This window comes from Delphinapterus leucas, chromosome 10 (genome assembly GCF_059928025.1).
Source record: "Delphinapterus leucas isolate spDelLeu-1000000601 "Yukka" chromosome 10, BTC_Dleu_Yukka2, whole genome shotgun sequence".
NCBI lineage: Eukaryota > Metazoa > Chordata > Mammalia > Artiodactyla > Monodontidae > Delphinapterus > Delphinapterus leucas.
This window is the reverse complement of record NC_143138.1, coordinates 57,789,780-57,807,341: the sequence shown is the minus strand read 5'-3', so window position 1 is coordinate 57,807,341 and position 17,562 is coordinate 57,789,780. Positions and strand designations below refer to the sequence as shown.

General features: G+C 48.2%; 1 protein-coding gene and 1 pseudogene across 3 annotated transcripts in view; one reads left to right on the top strand and one right to left on the bottom strand.

The window, feature by feature from the left end:
• Positions 1 to 7,026, bottom strand: part of ZNF445 (zinc finger protein 445) — a 37,807-nt gene extending 30,781 nt beyond the window's left edge. The window contains exon 1 of one of the 3 annotated variants that reach the window (XM_022553690.3): positions 6,888 to 7,026. The gene's annotated coding sequence lies outside the window, so the exon portion shown is untranslated. Of the gene's footprint in view, positions 1 to 1,894; positions 1,993 to 6,887 lie in introns of those variants that run through there. The other 2 variants (XM_022553689.3, XM_030764089.2) reach the window with 2 other exon arrangements.
• Positions 4,483 to 5,448, top strand: LOC111164274 (transmembrane protein 14C pseudogene; annotated as a pseudogene).
• Positions 7,027 to 17,562: the final 10,536 nt, after the last annotated feature.

Here is a 17,562-nt window from a genome sequence, read left to right as displayed (position 1 = left end):
GCCAACTTGAAAGCGTTCCCAATGGCCAAAGTTAGAATAATTTAGTGACTGCCCTAGTGGCGCAGTGGATAAGACTCTGCGCTCCCAATGCAGGGGGCTGGGGTTCAATCCCTGGTCAGGGAACTAGATCCCACATGCATGCCACAACTAAGAGTTCACATGCCACAACTAAGGAGCTGGCGAGTTGCAACTAAGGAGCCCGCCTGCCACAACTAAGGAGCCCACGAGCCGCAACTAAGACCCCACACAACCAAAAACAAAGAGAGTAGTATACCAGTAAGAAGACATATCGATATCCTCAATCTAAGCAGAACATCTGACAAAGCCAAATCGAGAGGGTCACTCTAAAATCACAAATACAAAATACTTCAAAATCATGAAAAACAAGTAAAACTGAGGAACTGTCACAGACTGAAGGAGACTAGAAGACGTGACAACTAAATGGAATGAGGGATTGTAGACTGGATCCTGGAACAGAAAAAGAACATTAGCGAGACAGTGATGAACTCTGGATAAATCAGCAGTTTAATTAATAGTATTGGGCCCCTGCAAATTTCTTAAGTTTGATGACTGTGCTGTAGTTATGCAAGACATTACCTTTAGGTAAACCAGGTAAAGATATAAGGGAATTCTGTAAAGTTCTGACACCCTCTGTGTGTCTGCAATTATTCAAAACAAAAAGGGTTTGTGTGTGTGTGTGTGTGTGTGTGTGTGTGTGTGGTACGCGGGCCTCTCACTGTTGTGGCCTCTCCCGTTGCGGAGCACAGGCTCCGGACGCGCAGGCTCGGTGGCCATGGCTCATGGGCCCAGCCGCTCCGCGGCATGTGGGATCTTCCCGGACCGGGGCACGAACCCGTGTCCCCTGCATCGGCAGGCGGACTCTCAACCACTGCGCCACACTTTTAAGAAGGTGAACATTCTCTGATTTCTTAGGCCAATGTAAGTGAGAAGACAGTAGAGTGGTTTTAGGTTACAGTTCTACCTTGTGTTTAAAAACTGTATTTTATATAGTACTCTTTCATTCTGAAAACAATCAACCTAATACACATCACTTGTTGAGCATTTACAGCTTCATGTAATGTGTACTACGGAAAACAAAATTTTTTTTTTTAATTATACTTGCAAAAATATGTCTCAGTGGTGTCACACTGCTGGCCCCAAATTTAACCACTATATGAACAAATGCATTCCACAAGTTGAAGACGAAATAATTTTCAAAAAGCAATAATATGAATGTACATAATGCCACTGAATTATACACTTTTAAATGGCTTAAATGATCAATTTTTATGTATCGTGTGGTAAATGTTATGTGCATTTTATCACAATACTACTAAAAAAAGCTTTTTAAAAGCAACAGTATACAAATACGGAATCATGTTGTACACCTAAAACCACTATGTTGTTCTATGTGGATTACACCTCAATTTTTTTAATTAAAAATAAAATATATGGATTATATATCTTTAAAAACTAGTAAAATAATCCCACTTCTTAAAAATATATATTTGTACATGTATAAGAGTTTGCATAATCGTGCACAAATTTTAAAAGGTCAGGAAGCCTCCGAACGAAAACAACGGATTGCGGGTACTTTCACTTTTCTAACGCTCACCCGCGTCATCTAATTACATGTTATGAATACGCTTTGTTTGCATAATTGGGAGAAGTGATAAAACACAGAAACCATTACTCCAGATTCCCGCCCCGGGCAGCGAAGCGCAGGCAGATACGCCCTCACCGCGGCGGTTGGGCTCCCAGGCCAGACCCCAGCCCGGGCGCAGCCTCCAGGCCGAGCCTCACCGGTCGCCCGCCGGGAACCCCGCGCCCCCAAGACAACCCCCGCCGCCCCGCTCCCCCCAACGCCGCCCCGCCGCCCTGCCGCCCCACTCACCGACTCCCGCGGCCGCGAGCTCCTAGGTGCCCTGACCACACGACCCAGGCCGCGCCAGTAGCCCCGCGCCCGGCTCTCCGCTGGCCCGTATCGCGCAAGCGCGTCACCGCCCCGGGCCTCTCGGCCTCTCTAGGAAGCTGGGAGGGCCGACGTCTCGGCTTCTCCCGGGACCAAGTGCCCTGCTGGACGACCTCTGAGCCCAACCCAGGAGGTGGTCCCCACACACCCCACCTAACCCACTGGACGCCTGCCTTCTCTTGGTACCCCAGAGCTCCATCCGTCTTATCCTGTTTTCCTACACCCCTCCCCATTTGTGTGCAGGGCTTCCCTCCAGAGCTCCCTCCCCCCAGGGAAGAACGGGATCAAAGCCAGGGTTCAAATCAGGGACCAGCAAGATCTAGATGACCACGCTGGCCAGGAGGAGCTGTAAAGGGGGCCACTCATTACCCTCTGGGGCCCCGTTCAAGGAGGGGAACCAAATCCTAAGGAAGGCTCCGTTCAGGACAGTCCCTTCCCCCATCACCACCACAACCAGGGATACTTGCTCATTCCCAGTCCACAGGCACACAAAATTTTTCCTGACCACAGCTTTCAGCTGTTTTCTCCCGTTAACAAAATTCAACTGAGTAAATTTTAAAGCTCTTTTGGCTTTAATTAGCAATTCATTGTGGTGCTCCAAGGACAAGGGACAAGATAAACTCAAAGGGCCAACATCGAGGGACAGGGAGTTACCGGGCTCTTATCACTCTGTCATGTAGCAACCATTACAATATCCCTGATCCCTCCCAAGTGTCATGCCCTGTCCCTTTCCCAACCCATATAAGGAAAGGTATTTGCCCCGTTCTTCTGCTGCTCTGCCACACTGTTAGTATGCATACCCTGCCCAATCAGCAGGTGACTCGTAACTTCCTTTGTTCCCTGGATATAAAAACAGACCAGCAACACTTGCTCCGGGTCGGCTCTCCCTGATTATCAGGAAGCCGGCCTGCTCTTCTGGCAGTGACCCTTCCCTTTAATAAATTCTATCTTCTTTACATTCTGCCTTGTATCTGGAAATTCTTTCCCAACCCGCGTTGGGACCATGACATTCCTGAGTCAGACTGCATCCAATTTAGCAGGTAGAGAGGAGCTCTGAAGAGTATACAAAGCAAGAGGTTTTATAGGCAGAAGGGAATAGAAGTGAAGGACCATTGGGACAATTCTTTATAGTTAACCTAGGATATGGGGGTAGGTGCATTCGTAAGTTAAGATTTATGAACGGGTAACTAGTCTCATGGGTGCTGGGAATACGTCAGGGAAGGTTTTCATCATTGTTTGGGGACTAACAGAGCATAGAGGCTTCCTGGACCTAATGATTATTAAACGATATTTATTAACTAAAAAGCCCTTGATGACAGAGAAGTGATTCACTGCACGGTACAGTCCTGGGTAGGGTCAGCGAAAAACAGTAGAAATTGTAAGGGCCCAAGATGGCATCAGTTATGCTAACAGCCACACACCGGGTCTGGTACAGGGAACGGTTAGCCCCTGGGTGATCTGGTCTAACGTGAGGTCTTGTGTGGCCTCGGATTTTAATGGATATTGAGATAATTTGGGAAGAGGTTTAGTTACGTCTATCTGAATATTTATAGGTTCTGCACTTTTTAATCTCCCAATGTTAGTATTAGAGGTAGCCCGCAGATATTAGAGTAACTGATTAAATTAGGGATTTGGGGCTGGAATTCTTCCTCTCTATACCAAGAACAGATTGTAGGGCACATAAAAAGATATCCTTTCCAGTGGTTAGGACTCCATATTTCCATTGCCGGGGGCCTGGGTTCGACCCCTGGTCAGATAACTAAGATCCCGCAAGCTGCGCGGCCAAAAAAAAAAAAGAGAGATATCCTTTCAAAGTGCTCAGCTAACAAATGGGACCTAATTAAACTTATAGGCTTTTGCACAGCAAAGGAAACCATAAGCAAAAGGAAAACACAACCTAAGGACTGTGAGAAAGTATTTGCAAACGATGCGACCAATAGGGTTTAATTTCCAAAATATATAAACAACTCAAAATTTGGTCAGACCTGTGACTTCCCACCTATTTTCTGCCTTTTAATCAATCCACTTATCTCAGGGGAGAAAATACATTTACCAATAAGGCAGTTAGAGCAGGTTGGGCAGCATCATCTATTGTATGGAAATCAGAATGCCGTAGGAAGAGAGCTTCCAGATGGGCTTTAAAGTCTGCCCTAAATTCATCTTTTTTGTTTGCAGGTGTGAATAATAGAGCAACCACTGCAGGCAGGGAAAACCTTGAGAAGAGCTTTTAAAATATCCACTGCTATTTTGCGAGCTTTTTCTGGTCCACAAGGGGACCATGTTGGAGATCCAGGATCTTGAGTATCATTCTCAGAGTTACACCGTTCTGCCTCCTGCATCCATTCTGGGGCTTTCCTACATGTGCACAAGCTGGTGAAGATCTGACAGCCCAGATGAGGACTCAATTCTTCAAAATACTTTTGGGGATGATCCCTGTGTTTAGGAAAAATTCTTTAACTGTGGCCCTTAGTCTGTGACAAAGGACTGAAAGATACCCAAAGGAGATCATTAAAAGTTAAGGGCTTCCCTGGTGGCGCAGGGGTTAAGAATCCGCCTGCCAATGCAGAGGACATGGGTTCGAGCCCTGGTCCGGGAAGGTCCCACATGCCGCGGAGCAACTAAGCCCGTGCGCCGCAACTACTGAGCCTGAGCTCTAGACCCCCGAGAGCCACAACTACTGAGTCTGAGTGCCACAACTACTGAAGCCCACGCACTAAAGCCTGTCTTCCGCGACAAGAGAAGCCACCGCAATAAGAAGCCCGCGCACCGCAACGAAGAGTAGCCCCCGCTCAGCGCAACAAGAGAAAGCCTGTGTGCAGCAACGAAGACCCAACGCAGCCAAATAATTAATTAATTAATTATAAAAAATGTTAAAAGTTAACTTTGGCGACTCTCCACCCCAAGGCATGTGCGGCCAGTGCAGACCTTCGGGAAGGAGGTGCAGGCCTGGTGTAATCTGTCTGGACAGAGTGAAAGAGAACAATGCAGAAGGACTCCAGCCCACTAGTGCCTTTATATTGTATTGGTTTTGGCTACGCAGCACTGGTTGCTTCGGGTGGGATAAGTGGGATCACTGGCTATGCAAAAGCACGCAGTGTCCCGTCTCTGGCTGCCGGGCTCCTCTTCGGTGGTTTAGCGGGCCCGGGTGCCTATCAGGGGTCTCAGGATCCAAGGAACATTTAGGTTTTCTTCATTAGATCTGGAACCTTGGCTGGCATTATGGGAATGAGATTCTACCACTCTGAAAAATTTATGCCTGCAGGCTTAATTGCGGGTGCCAGTTTGCTCATGGTCACCAAACTTGGAATTAGTGTGTTGGGTAAACCCCATCAGTGGTAGTCATGGCCCAGATTGGACTCATGAAGAATTTTTAAACTTCCACTATTTTTAGTGTATTAAGATAAATGAGTACAGCATTTTCACATATTCTGACATTTTATTTAAAACAACACTGAACAAAAACAAACAACAACAACAAAAAACAACACTGAACTTTGCAGAGAAAAAAGTCAGTCATTATAATTACAACCCTAAAGAGGTGGATAAAGTATAACACAAGAGCTTCTTCCTGTAGTACCCTCATACAGTTTGATTCTTGTGTGTTGGTGTTATCTGTTCTTTCTGTATCTACAGGTAATATCTCCAGGGATAAAATGTTAGGTATCACCACTGGGGCCCCTGAAACCCCGTGTCCTGCTCAGAGGAACAGTGTGAAAAAGATCTCTTAATGAGATTTAGGATATCTGTTCTTTTGCTTATCTTAAAGCACAGACCTACTTTGAAATTATGTTAAATGAAATCAATGAAAATAAAGTTTAGTATAAACAAAAAATAAAATAAATGGTAACTAATAGTCTCTTCAGAGTGGAAAGGCGATTCAGATAGAGGATTAGTAGACTGGGAGTACTCAGGTAAAGGAAGATAGATGGGAGTGGTAAGAGTCACGTCAGTCTTACAGCCTCTGGTTTTGGGTAACTCTTGTGTCTTTAACTTTTCATTAGTGCTTTTATTAAAAAATTTTTTTGGCCCTGCGGTATGTGGGATCTTAGTTCCCCGACCAGGGATCAAACCCACGTCCTCTGCATTGGCAGCTTAGAGTCTTAACCACTGGACCGCCAGGGAAGTCCCTTCATTAGCCTTTTGCAATGAATCTTTCAATGAAGCTATTTTGGAATCTTGAAGCCTTTTGGAGGCTTCTGCATATCAGTTAAAATAACAGGTATCCCATTCTGTTGGTTTGATTTGGGAACACTCGATTACAATTGTACTTTTTGAATGAATGGCCTTGTCTAACTGGAATTTTCCCCATAACGGTCATTGTAAATCTAGGTTTTCTTTAGTAAGATTTTAACATTTTTGTATGTATCTATAGCTTCCAGGACCATAGTTCTTAGAAGTAAAATAAGCAGGTGTGCCAGAAGATAGAACACTCAGTTCTTTGGAACTTGAGGACCCTATTTCTTCAGTGAAGCCTTTGGTCTCTTGGAACCAAATTCATCCCTAACAGGAATGTGCCACTGGGTTGGAGATTCTGTGATGTTTTATGTTTTACAGGGCATCTCATTGCGCAAAAATTTTCTTGAGGTTGGCAGGTGACCTAGTACTGATCTAACCCATTCCCTAACCAATTTATCCTAGAATGGGAGTCTTAGATTAGATGGTGAGCTCAAACAGCTTTTAGGTGCTCAACCTGAATGCATCTTTTGCAACTTTGCCTTCCAAGATTCCCTTTAACAATAGATCGATCATTCTTTTACCTTATGCGTATATCAGCAGAAACAAATAATAACTGAGGAGGAAATAGACCTGTGGATGTCAGCAGTAACCGGTGCTCTGTCAGACTGGACTGGAAAACCAATGAGAGCAGCAAGCTCAGATGCAAAGGGAGCAGAGCTCAGATCCAAGAGGAACTTACCCATGGCCTTCAGAAGCAGCGAGAAAGAGAACAAAAGTGTTCAGCAGGTGCCAAGGCCTGTGTTTCCCATTGTCCTTGAGGATTTTAGTAGACTCCCTTGGATCCCACTGTCATCACCAAAACTGTTAAAGAACAAAATTCAATGAAGTAAATTAATTTTATTGGCCTTGGGACTTCCCTGGTGGCACAGTGGTTAAGAATCTGCCTGCCAGTGCAGGGGACACGGGTTCGATCCCTGGTCTGGGAAGATCCCACATGCTGTGGAGCAACTGAGCCCGTGCACCACAATTACTGAGCCTGCCCTCTAGAGCCTGCAAGCCACAACTACTGAGCATGTGCACCACAACTACCAAAGCCCTCGCACCTAGAGCCCGTGCTCTGCAACAAGAGAAGCCACCACAATGAGACACCCGTGCACTGCAACGAAGAGTAGCTCCCACTTGCCACAACTAGAGAAAGCTCGAGCGTAGCAACAAATACCCAACACAGCCAAAAAAATATTTTAAAAATTAAAAAAATAAATAAAGATCTTATTGGCCTTAATTCAGCAACTCATGAATCAGACAGCACACAATTTAGGAGATAGACACGAGCTCCAAAGAGCTATGCAATGCAAGAGATTTCATAGGCAAAAGGGAGCAGGAAAAAGGAAGTTATACTAGACAAAAAGGATATTGGTCGTTGCAAGGTTACTCTCCTTTACAAGGGAATGGCAGGGCTCTATCAGGCAGATTACCTATCTAGTGCTGATCAGGAAATTCCTGAGGGACTGGGACTGGTTTAAAATTCCATTTCTGGGAGGGCCAAAACTTTAAATTAAGTTTGATTTTGGTCACATGGGGCTTAGCATGAGCTACTCCATTTTGGGGCTGTTGTCTCATCTTTAAAACTCCTATAGGTGAGTTCTAACAGGGTTCACCTAGTGGGTGAACAATGGTGCTATCTGCCAGTATGCAGAATTCTGGAGGGGTAAGTTTGTGGGTAGAGAGGCTGCTTGAAGAAGGGCTGAAGTCACATCAGGAGACTGCCTAGTCCTTGTAGGAGCAAATGTCTTCTGTCGATAGCATCAGAGAACCTGGAGGGTGTGGAGCCAATGCCGTAAATACCACCTGCTGCCATTGGAGGACACGTGCAAGCTGCTGTGTCAGGGGGCCAGGTAGCTGTCCTGGTTGCCCTCTGGTACATGCATCCTAGTGCCAGGCCTCAGCATGTTGCCAACTGATGTTTCAGTAGGAGGGGTGCTCATCCGTGCGCTGAGGCTCTGTTCCAGTCATCTGAACCACCCCAGGTTCTTTGTCAATGCCCCAGCCACCAAGGATGGAAAGAGAGAATGGATCCTGGCACCAGAGAGCTATTGATGCGATGGAAGAGAAACCAACGGCACATGAAAACTGAATAACTGAGGAGAGTTCAAGGGGTGACATGTAAAATTGTAACTGTTAAGGAAATGGGCCATGAGGTGGTACAAAACGCCAAGGCTAACAATATTTGAAATAGTAAAAACAAAGCAACAGGCCCAAAATTGAGTAGCTCATGTTAAGGGCCAAGCCACCAAAATAAAACTTAACTAAAAGCTTTGGGGGAATTTCCTGGTGCTCCAGTGGGTAAGACTCCATGCTCCCAACGCAGGGGGCCCAGGTTCGATCCCTGATCGGGAAACTAAATCCCACATGCATGCCGCAACGAAGAGCCCACATGCTGCAATGAAGAGCCCGCATACTGAAACTAACACCTGCTGCAGACAAAATAAATAAATAAATTTTTAAAAAAAGTTTTGGCTCCTCCAGAAGTGGAATTTTAAACCAGCCCCAGTCCATCAGGAATTTCCTGATCAGCACTAGTCAGGTAATCTGCCTGATAGACCCCTGCCATTCCCTTGTAAAGGAAAGTAACCTTATAACCAACCCGCTTTTTTGCCTTGTATAACTTCGTTGTTCCTGCTCCCTTCTGCCTATAAAAGTCTTTCATTTTGCAAAGCTCCTCAGGCTCCTTTCTATCTGCTAGGTTGGATGCTGCCTAATTCACGAATTGCTGAATATGGCCAACAAGATCTTTAAAATTTGCTCAGTTGAATTTCATTTTTTAACAGGAAGCTATTACCACCTGTAGGAGCAGGCTACCTGACAGAAGCTGTGGCCTTCAGTTTAGGGACATACTCAACCCATGGTCCAATACAAAGTGAGCTGGGGGAATAAGTACCTGAACCTGACTTTCCCTCTGACCTTCTCCCAGAGCCTGCCACTGGTCTAACCCAACTGGAAGCTGGAGGGCAGTCCAAGAAGGTCAGCTTTCCAAGTCTTAAGGCAGGGTTGAGAAGAACCAAGAGTTAATATAGGGGGGCGGGGGAAGGTGCCACTGGAAAATATCCAAAATACCCAAAAAGGAAAATGGGGACTGCTCGTCTATGCCTAATGTGTCCATGAATTTCCTTTTGAACTATGTGAAAGGAAAATAAAAATGGAGTCAGTATTGCTAAGAGAGCTCACTCAGATGGAGCCAGGAGGTAATTGAGGAAGTGGGACTTATACACATCTCAGCCAGGATGGAATCTGAACTTTTGACCACTTATTGACTTATAAAGGCAGGCATCCAGAACATCTACACAATGTTCCAGAAACTTAAGATACTTAACAGACCCTTACCCTAAATAAATCATGACAGCTTATCCCTTAAGGGCAAATATTTCCTTTCTGCATTAGAGCCAATCATAATCCTTGCAAGACAACTTTAACAATCTTGTGGCTTTTGCCTTTATAAGCCTCTGATTCTTTCTCTTCCTCAGAACACTCTTTCGGTTTTACCCAAACCTGTGTCTCCCAATTTGCAATTCCCAAGACCCCAAATAAAGCTCTTTGTTCTATGGACACAGAAAAATTAGGATCGCTAAGCCAAAGAGTGCTGCTCACCACCCGATTCTGCAAGGGTTAAGTCATAACCCACTGCAGTTGCTGTCCTGACAGCTGCACTCCAAAAGGAGTTTAAAGAAAAAAACAGGATGAGTCACCCTGTGCTTTGGATACACGTGAACAGGCAGGCCCACAGATAGTTAGATGTATATCTCAGGGAAAATTTTAATGGCCCTGGATTTCTGAAACTTCCCATACATAGAAAAGCACTAAAACTATTAACTTGAGATGTCTGTTCTTTATGATTTGCAGTATCTTTTTCTTTTGATGCACGCATTTGAAATTCTGTACCAAGATGTATGCTTGACCACACTTATTTCCTAGCCATATATAACCTGGCTTCTCCCCTACCTCTTCAGAGCAGTTCATCAGACCTGAGTGGCTCTCTCCTGGGCTTTAGTCCTCAGCAAGACCCCAGATAAAACTCAAACTAACTAACTCAAACACTAACTTTGTGTCTTTCTGTAAGTCAACAGTTCTTTGCAGCCTTGGTACTAATTATTGTTCGACAAATAATGTTCCAGATAAGTTGTCTCCGTAGGGGTGGGGCTGAAGCGGGTGGTGGGGTAGGAAATGAAAATTCATAACCACTCAAAGGAAAGAGTTGATTGTTTTGTCTGTTTGAGAACAAAATGTTCCCATCACAGAGGAGCTCGAGCAGGTTCTGTGTTTGGGGTGTGCTTATGCAACGGGACAGCAGCTAACATGGACAGCACCCAGACTGGTGTGGTCAAACAGATCCAGCAGATCGGCCCCTCCAGCGTTTGCACCGCTGCAGAAGCAGTCTCTTTGCTCTGTTTGCTCTGCTCAGAGAGCAGCTCTGTTTTGAAGTCCTGCCCAGCGCCCTGAGGCTCAGCCCACCTCGGCCACTACCTGATTTCCCTGAGAGCCACAACACAGAGCCTGTAGCAAGGAGATCTCTTCCGGCCTCCGGTTGGGGGCCTATTCTTGGAGCTCTGTTTCCTGAGTGCTTTACCTCCTTCCACATTGGGCCAGTTTGCTTGGCAGGAGCCCTGGGCAGAGCTTCTCCAACTTTAATGTGCAGAGGAATGCAAATCACTTGAGGTTAAACAGGCTTAGCTGGTTAAACTGCAGATTCTAATTTGGGAGGCGAGGGAGGGGGCAAAGACTATGTCTGACAAACTCACAGGTGTGAGCATGTTGTGTTCCTGTACCAGGCTTTGAGTAGCAAAGAACTGTGAATGTAAATCACCGGCTCTTAATTCTGCTGCACAGTATAATCTCCTGGGGAGCTCTTAAAGCGTTTATATTGCACATCAGTGTAAGGTCAACTGGCCCGAGGCAGGGGAACACAATCAGATTCACAGGTTGCATCAGACCGAAATTCTCCGGACCCCCCAGTTCCAGAAACTGACCTGGACACATTCCGGAACACCCAGTTCCAGGAACTGACCTGGGGACTTTGCACCCGGCCCAGCCTTCCCGCCTTTCGAGGGGCGGGACTAACGGTCCCCCAGGATACCCGAAAAGACCACCAAATAAGGAACACTCTGCGCCCTCCCAGATTCACCACACCCCTTTCCCTTCTTCCCCTATAAAATCTTGCCCAACCCTCGCCCCGGTGAGACTTCTCTGGCCCCTTTCTCTCGGACCAGTGAACCTCGCCCGGGAGCGCTCCCTAATAAAACTCACTTGAAGCTTTCCTCTGTTTCGCGGTGCCGTTTGTTAAGATCCGACCTTACATTTGGTGCCGAAACCCGGGAGGGGTACCAAGCCCCGCGGATTACCGCGCGGGCCGCTCCTCCCCTCCCCCAGGAGACAACCAGGGAACCTCTACTCATCCACCCGATCCGGCAGAAAACGGGGTAATTCCCCCTCCCTTGTTCCCTCCGACCCCCAGAGTCCCTGCCCACCGGACTCCCTGTCCTTAATCGCGGCCGCGTCAGGGATTCCTCCGTCCTCTCTCCGGGCCTCGGGCAACTGTGGAGACGTCCCAGTTGCCTGACTGCTCTCTGACCCGTCGGGCCTCGCGTGATTGTGGAGACGCCCCAATCGCCTGACCGCCCTCCGACCTGCCGTGAATTGGAGACGGAGACCAGGGACGCCTCTCTCCCTCTCCATTCACCCAGGGACAGACTGGGGGTCATGGGAACCTCACAATCGAAACCAGATCCTAAGACGCCCCTGGGGTGTCTCCTAGCCAATTTTACAGCCCTCGCTATTTTCCTGAAGGGACTTTCGATTTTAACATCCTCCGTGATCTAGATAATTACTGCCGCAGGACGGGCAAATGGTCTGAGGTCCCCTATGTCCAGGTTTTTTGGTATTTGCGCTCCCGCTCCTCCCTTTGCGTCAATTGCTGTACCTCTCAAATCCTCCTTGCCAAACAAACATCTCCTCCATCCAAAACCTCAATCCCCTTGGATTCCTCCCCATTAACCTATCCTCCCGAATCTCTTACCACTCCCCTCTTCAGAACTCCTCTCCAACCTCCACCCTACCCTGAAGCGGTCCCTCCTCCTCCCGAACCCGCTCCGGCCCCTCCAACCGCTCCCCCGCCTCCCTCCACGGTTTCTCCTCCCACGCCCCTTGCTTCGCCAATTAGTGCACATACACGCTCTCATGTCTCCCAAGATTCAAATCTCCTCTGCCCTCTGAAGGAGGTAGCAGGAGCGGAAGGACTGGTCAGAGTCCATGTCCCTTTCTCTCTCCAGGACCTCTCTCAAACTGAAAAACGATTAGGCTCCTTCTCTGCCGACTCCTCCCACTACATCAAAGGATTTCGCTATCTCTCTCAAGCTTATGATCTAACCTGGCACGATATCTTTGTGATCCTATCTTCTACTCTGACCCCTGACGAGAGGGAAAGAATTCAAACTGCTGCCCGAAACCATGCAGATCATGTTCACCTTACCGACAACTCCATGCCTGTCGGAGCGACTGCCGTACCTGGCACCGATTCTGGCTGGGCTTATGAGGATGGCCAAGATGGCCGTCGTAAACGCGACCTCATGATCCAATGCCTCCTGGCTGGCATGCAGGCTGCCGCTCATAAGGTGGTCAGTTTTGAAAAACTAAAAGAGATAACCCAAGAACCTAACGAAAATCCAGCTATCTTTTTCAATCGCCTTACAGAGGCCTTAACTCTCTACACCCGGCTGGATCCCGACACCCCGGCAGGGGCAGCGGTCCTAGCCACCCATTTTATCACCCAATCAGCCCCGGACATCCGAAAGAAATTAAGACGGGCAGAAGACGGCCCTCAAAACCCCTATTCGAGATCTGGTAAAAATGGCCTTTAAGGTCTATAATGGTCGTGAGGATTTGGCAGAATCTGGCCGACAGGCTCGGATGCACCAGAAGGTGGCCTTCCAAACCCAAGCTCTTGTAGCCGCCCTAAGGCCGGCCATCTCCCGTGGATCACAGCATCCACGGGGTCCGCAAAAGGCAACCCCGCCGGGGGCCTGCTTCAAATGCGTAAAAGAAGGCCACTGGGCTCGCCAATGTCCCAATCCCCAGCCTCCTAAGCCCTGTCCCAGCTGCGGGCTAACGGGCCACTGGAAGAGTGACTGCCCTACGACTGGTCCTCCCTCAGCGTCTCCACGCGGGGGGCAGGCCGACCCGACGGCATTACCACTCGAACTGCTGGGATTGGCTGACGACTGACGGCGCCCAGACTCGAAGACCCCCATCACCCTCGCCGAGTCCAGGGTAACACTACAGGTAGCGGGTAAGTCCATCTCATTTCTGGTGGACACGGGGGCTACCTATTCGGTCCTGCCTACTTATTCTGGGCCAGTTTCTCCTTCCCAGATCTCGGTCATGGGTATTGATGGCAAACCATCCTTCCCACTCCAAGACCGGTCCACTCCCATGTCATATCGAAGGACTCCCTTTTACTCATTCTTTCTTAGTCATACCATCCTGCCCCGTTCCCTTGCTAGGCCGAGATGTCTTTTTCCACTTAGGGGCCTCCCTCCAGCTGGTTAGACTTGACCCTAAGGTCCCCTCCTCCCAACTCCTGCTTCCTCTTCTCGGCCTGTCTCTAGAACCCTCCCCCTCCTATCCACCTCTTCCAATCACACCGAACCCAATCAATCCTCAAGTCTGGGATACTTCTAAGCCCATAATAGCAACACACCATTCCCCAGTCCTCATCCACCTAAAGGACCCCTCCAAATTTCCATCAATTTCCCAATTTCCCATCTCTGAGACTCACCTTAGGGGCCTACAACCTATTATCACCAGACTCCTAAACCAGGGACTCCTCATCCCCACGGACTCTCCCTGCAACACCCCCATCCTGCCTGTCCGCAAGGCCTCTGGGGATTATCGCCTGGTCCAGGACCTCCGACTAAACAATGAGGCCATAATTCCTCTCCACCCAGTAGTCTGGATCCCTAACTTTGCTCCCCTCGCTAAACCCTTATATCTAGCCGCTAAAGAAACCCCTCAAGGACCCCTCACCTCTCCTTCCGCCGTTTGACAGGCATTTCTCACCCTCCGTAACGCTCTGATATCTTCTCCTCCCCTTTCTCTGCCCAACCCAAACCGACCTTTTCACCTTTTTGTGGATGAACGGGCCGGAATAGCCACTGGACTCCTTTCCCAGCCTGTAGGGCCTTCCTACCGCCCCGTGGCTTACCTCTCCAAACAGCTAGACCCAACCATTCGGGGATGGCAACCATGCCTTCGGGCCCTAGCAGCGGCAGCCGAACTGACCAAACAAACACTCAGGCTGACTCTGGCCCACCCACTAACCGTGTTTTCCTCCCACCGGCTGGTCGACCTCCTAGGCCACAAGTCCCTCTCCCTCCTGGGCCCCTCCCGCATCCAGTAGTTCCACCTGCTGTTCATTGAAAACCCTGCTATCTCCCTCGACCTCTCCCCCCACCTAAACCCGGCCTCCCTCTTGCCTATCTCCGATACCGGGACCTCCCCTTCCCACTCCTGCCCCCAAGTCGTAGAGGCCCTCAGCCTGCCGAGAGAGGGACTCTTTGACACCCCTCTTTCAAACCCGGACCGCACCCTCTTCGTAGCATGCTTGCTCCCTCTTTTCTTAGGTTCCTTCGCAGGCGCATGGAGGAAGTCTCTCGGGTGGCCACAAACCAAATGCTCCTCGGTCCTTACACCTTGCTTCCTACAGAACCCCCCACTGGTCTCCCCTAAGCCTCGGACCTCTGGTCGCCCGACTGCCCTTTCGACGCCCCCATTCAGCATGAAGTAGCCAGAGATCAGAACGCCGCCCCATTACGCCAAAGATGTCGGGATGTAAGGCCAACTGGCCCGAGGCAGGGGAACACAATCAGATTCACAGGTTGCATCAGACCGAAATTCTCCGGACCCCCCAGTTCCAGAAACTGACCTGGACACATTCCGGAACACCCAGTTCCAGGAACTGACCTGGGGACTTTGCACCCGGCCCAGCCTTCCCGCCTTTCGAGGGGCGGGACTAACGGTCCCCCAGGATACCCGAAAAGACCACCAAATAAGGAACACCCTGCGCCCTCCCAGATTCACCACACCCCTTTCCCTTCTTCCCGTATAAAATCTTGCCCAACCCTCGCCCGGGTGCGACTTCTCTGGCCCCCTTTCTCTCGGACCAGTGAACCTCGTCTGGGAGCGCTCCCTAATAAAGCTCACCTGAAGCTTTCCTCTGTTTCGCGGTGCCGTTTGTTAAGATCCGACCTTACAATCAGCTAAGCACAAAGCTTTGGGGGTGGGGCCCAAGGGTTCCTACTTCTTTAACTCCCCAGGTGATCCCAACATGCAGCCAAAGTTGACAACCCGGGAGTGCAGGATCCTTCCTTTTACCCTGATTCCCTGCAGTGTGCAAAAGCCACAGACTGAAGGATTTTGTTCATCTGCGTGTTTTCAAATTTAAAATACATCAGCTTTCTGACTTTGAAAAAGAAGGGGGAAAGGTTCCCCCTTAATTTTTACCTTCTATTTTGTTTATTTTTTTATTTTTGTCTGCACCACGAGACTTGTGGGGTTCTTAATTCCCTGACCAGGGATGGAACCCAGGCTCGCAACAGTGGAAGCTTGGAGTCCTAACCACTGGACTGCCAGGGAATTTCCTTTACCTCCTATTTTGAAATGTGAAGAGATAAGTTTGGGTATGGTGAGTGAGGATGGGGGTCTGGACTGTGGCCGAAGAAAGATCAGAATGTACAACTGAGAATCAGCTGTAGCCAAGTGACAGAAAGAAAATTGTCCTGGTGGGATTTTCACTCCTTCTGGTCACAAACCCTGAGCCCCTCTTTGTGGGGAAAAAACAGGAAATCAAACAATGTGTTCTTTTTACAAAGTGATGTTTGTAAGTGAATTTTTTAACTACTTTCTAACTTGTATCAAAGAAATACTGATACTTTAAGTAGTACTAAAAAGGATTTAAAATGGAATTCAGCCCCTTTTCCCTTACCAGAAATTCACACACATACTTCCCCCAGCCCTTACCCGCCTAAGTCCTCCCCTATCTTCCTCCAAAAAGATTATGGTATGCCTCTGGATGCAGGGGTAGAGACAGCATCAGGAAGGCTCTCATGGGGAGTTGAAACTCTATTGTAATGGGTAAGGGATCTGTCTACCTTTGTGTCAGGCCATAGACATGGGGAAGAAAGACTATGGAATCTGTTTTTGTTTATTGCTGTATTCCAAGTGTTGGATGGCAGGGGTATGTAATGATAACCACCGCAGGGTGAAGTGATGGGGCCAGCAACTCCAGCTGTAAAAGAATTTACCGAGTCAGAAGCAAGGGTAAAAAAAAAAAAAGAAAAGAAAAAAAAGAAGCAAGGGTAGAAAGCGAGATTTACAGAGTACACTGCAAGGGAGCAGTGGGTGAGACCAAGAGGAGGTCTGCCCCTGGGGGAGAGAAACTGGACTTTTTTTATGGTCCCTTCTGGTCACCCTCGGATTAATGTTCCACCCATGTGGTGGTTAGGGCTGGGTGTGTCGTTACTCACTCTTCCAGGACCGCCAACTGCTTGTGACTGCTGGTAATTTTCCACTGGGGGAGGGTGCAATTCTCTTATCTTGAAATGACCTCCCCAGCCTAAGATGGCTGTTCTACTGTTAAGCTCCACAATAACCTCTGAACTGAGAAGGAAGTTTGAGACCAAAGAAATGATGCAGGCAACTCCATAACATAAAGTGCAGTTATGAGGTATGTTGTAGGTAATTTGCATACAGGAAGGATCAGGCAGATGACCATCCAGAGGCATTAGCAGCTGTACTCAGCGCTGCTGAAAGAGGTACAGGGGGATTCAAAGTATTACCAAATTGGTTGACTGGACCCGCGACCTTTTGTCTCAGCCAGGGAGGTTCTTTTCCCGATTACATTCATACAGCCAATTATGAAACCGATGCTGTGACCGGAACGGCACAAGCTTTATTCAATGGCCAAAGAATGGAGAACCCGAAACCTAGTTCACAAATCAACTTCTCAACCCAGTTCGGGCAGAAACGCCAAATACATAGGAGGGTGGAGGTTAAAGGTAGGGAATTGGAAAGAGTGGGAGGAATATTTACGACCTATCTAAGAACAGGGGTGCGGTTTGGATACGGAACTGATGCAACACGCCTTTTCAGTCCTTGAATGGGTTTTTCCGGTTGTTGTCATGGCAATTGTCAACTGTCACGGTGCTGGCGGGTGTGTCTTTTAGCATCCTAATGTATTACAATGAGTGTATAATGAGGCTCAAGATCTACTGGAAGTCAAATCTTCCACCATCTTGGGCCTAGGTGGTTCTAAGAAGTCCGTGTTTCTTTTCTCTTTGCAGCTTCCTTCTGAAACTGAGATAATTGGT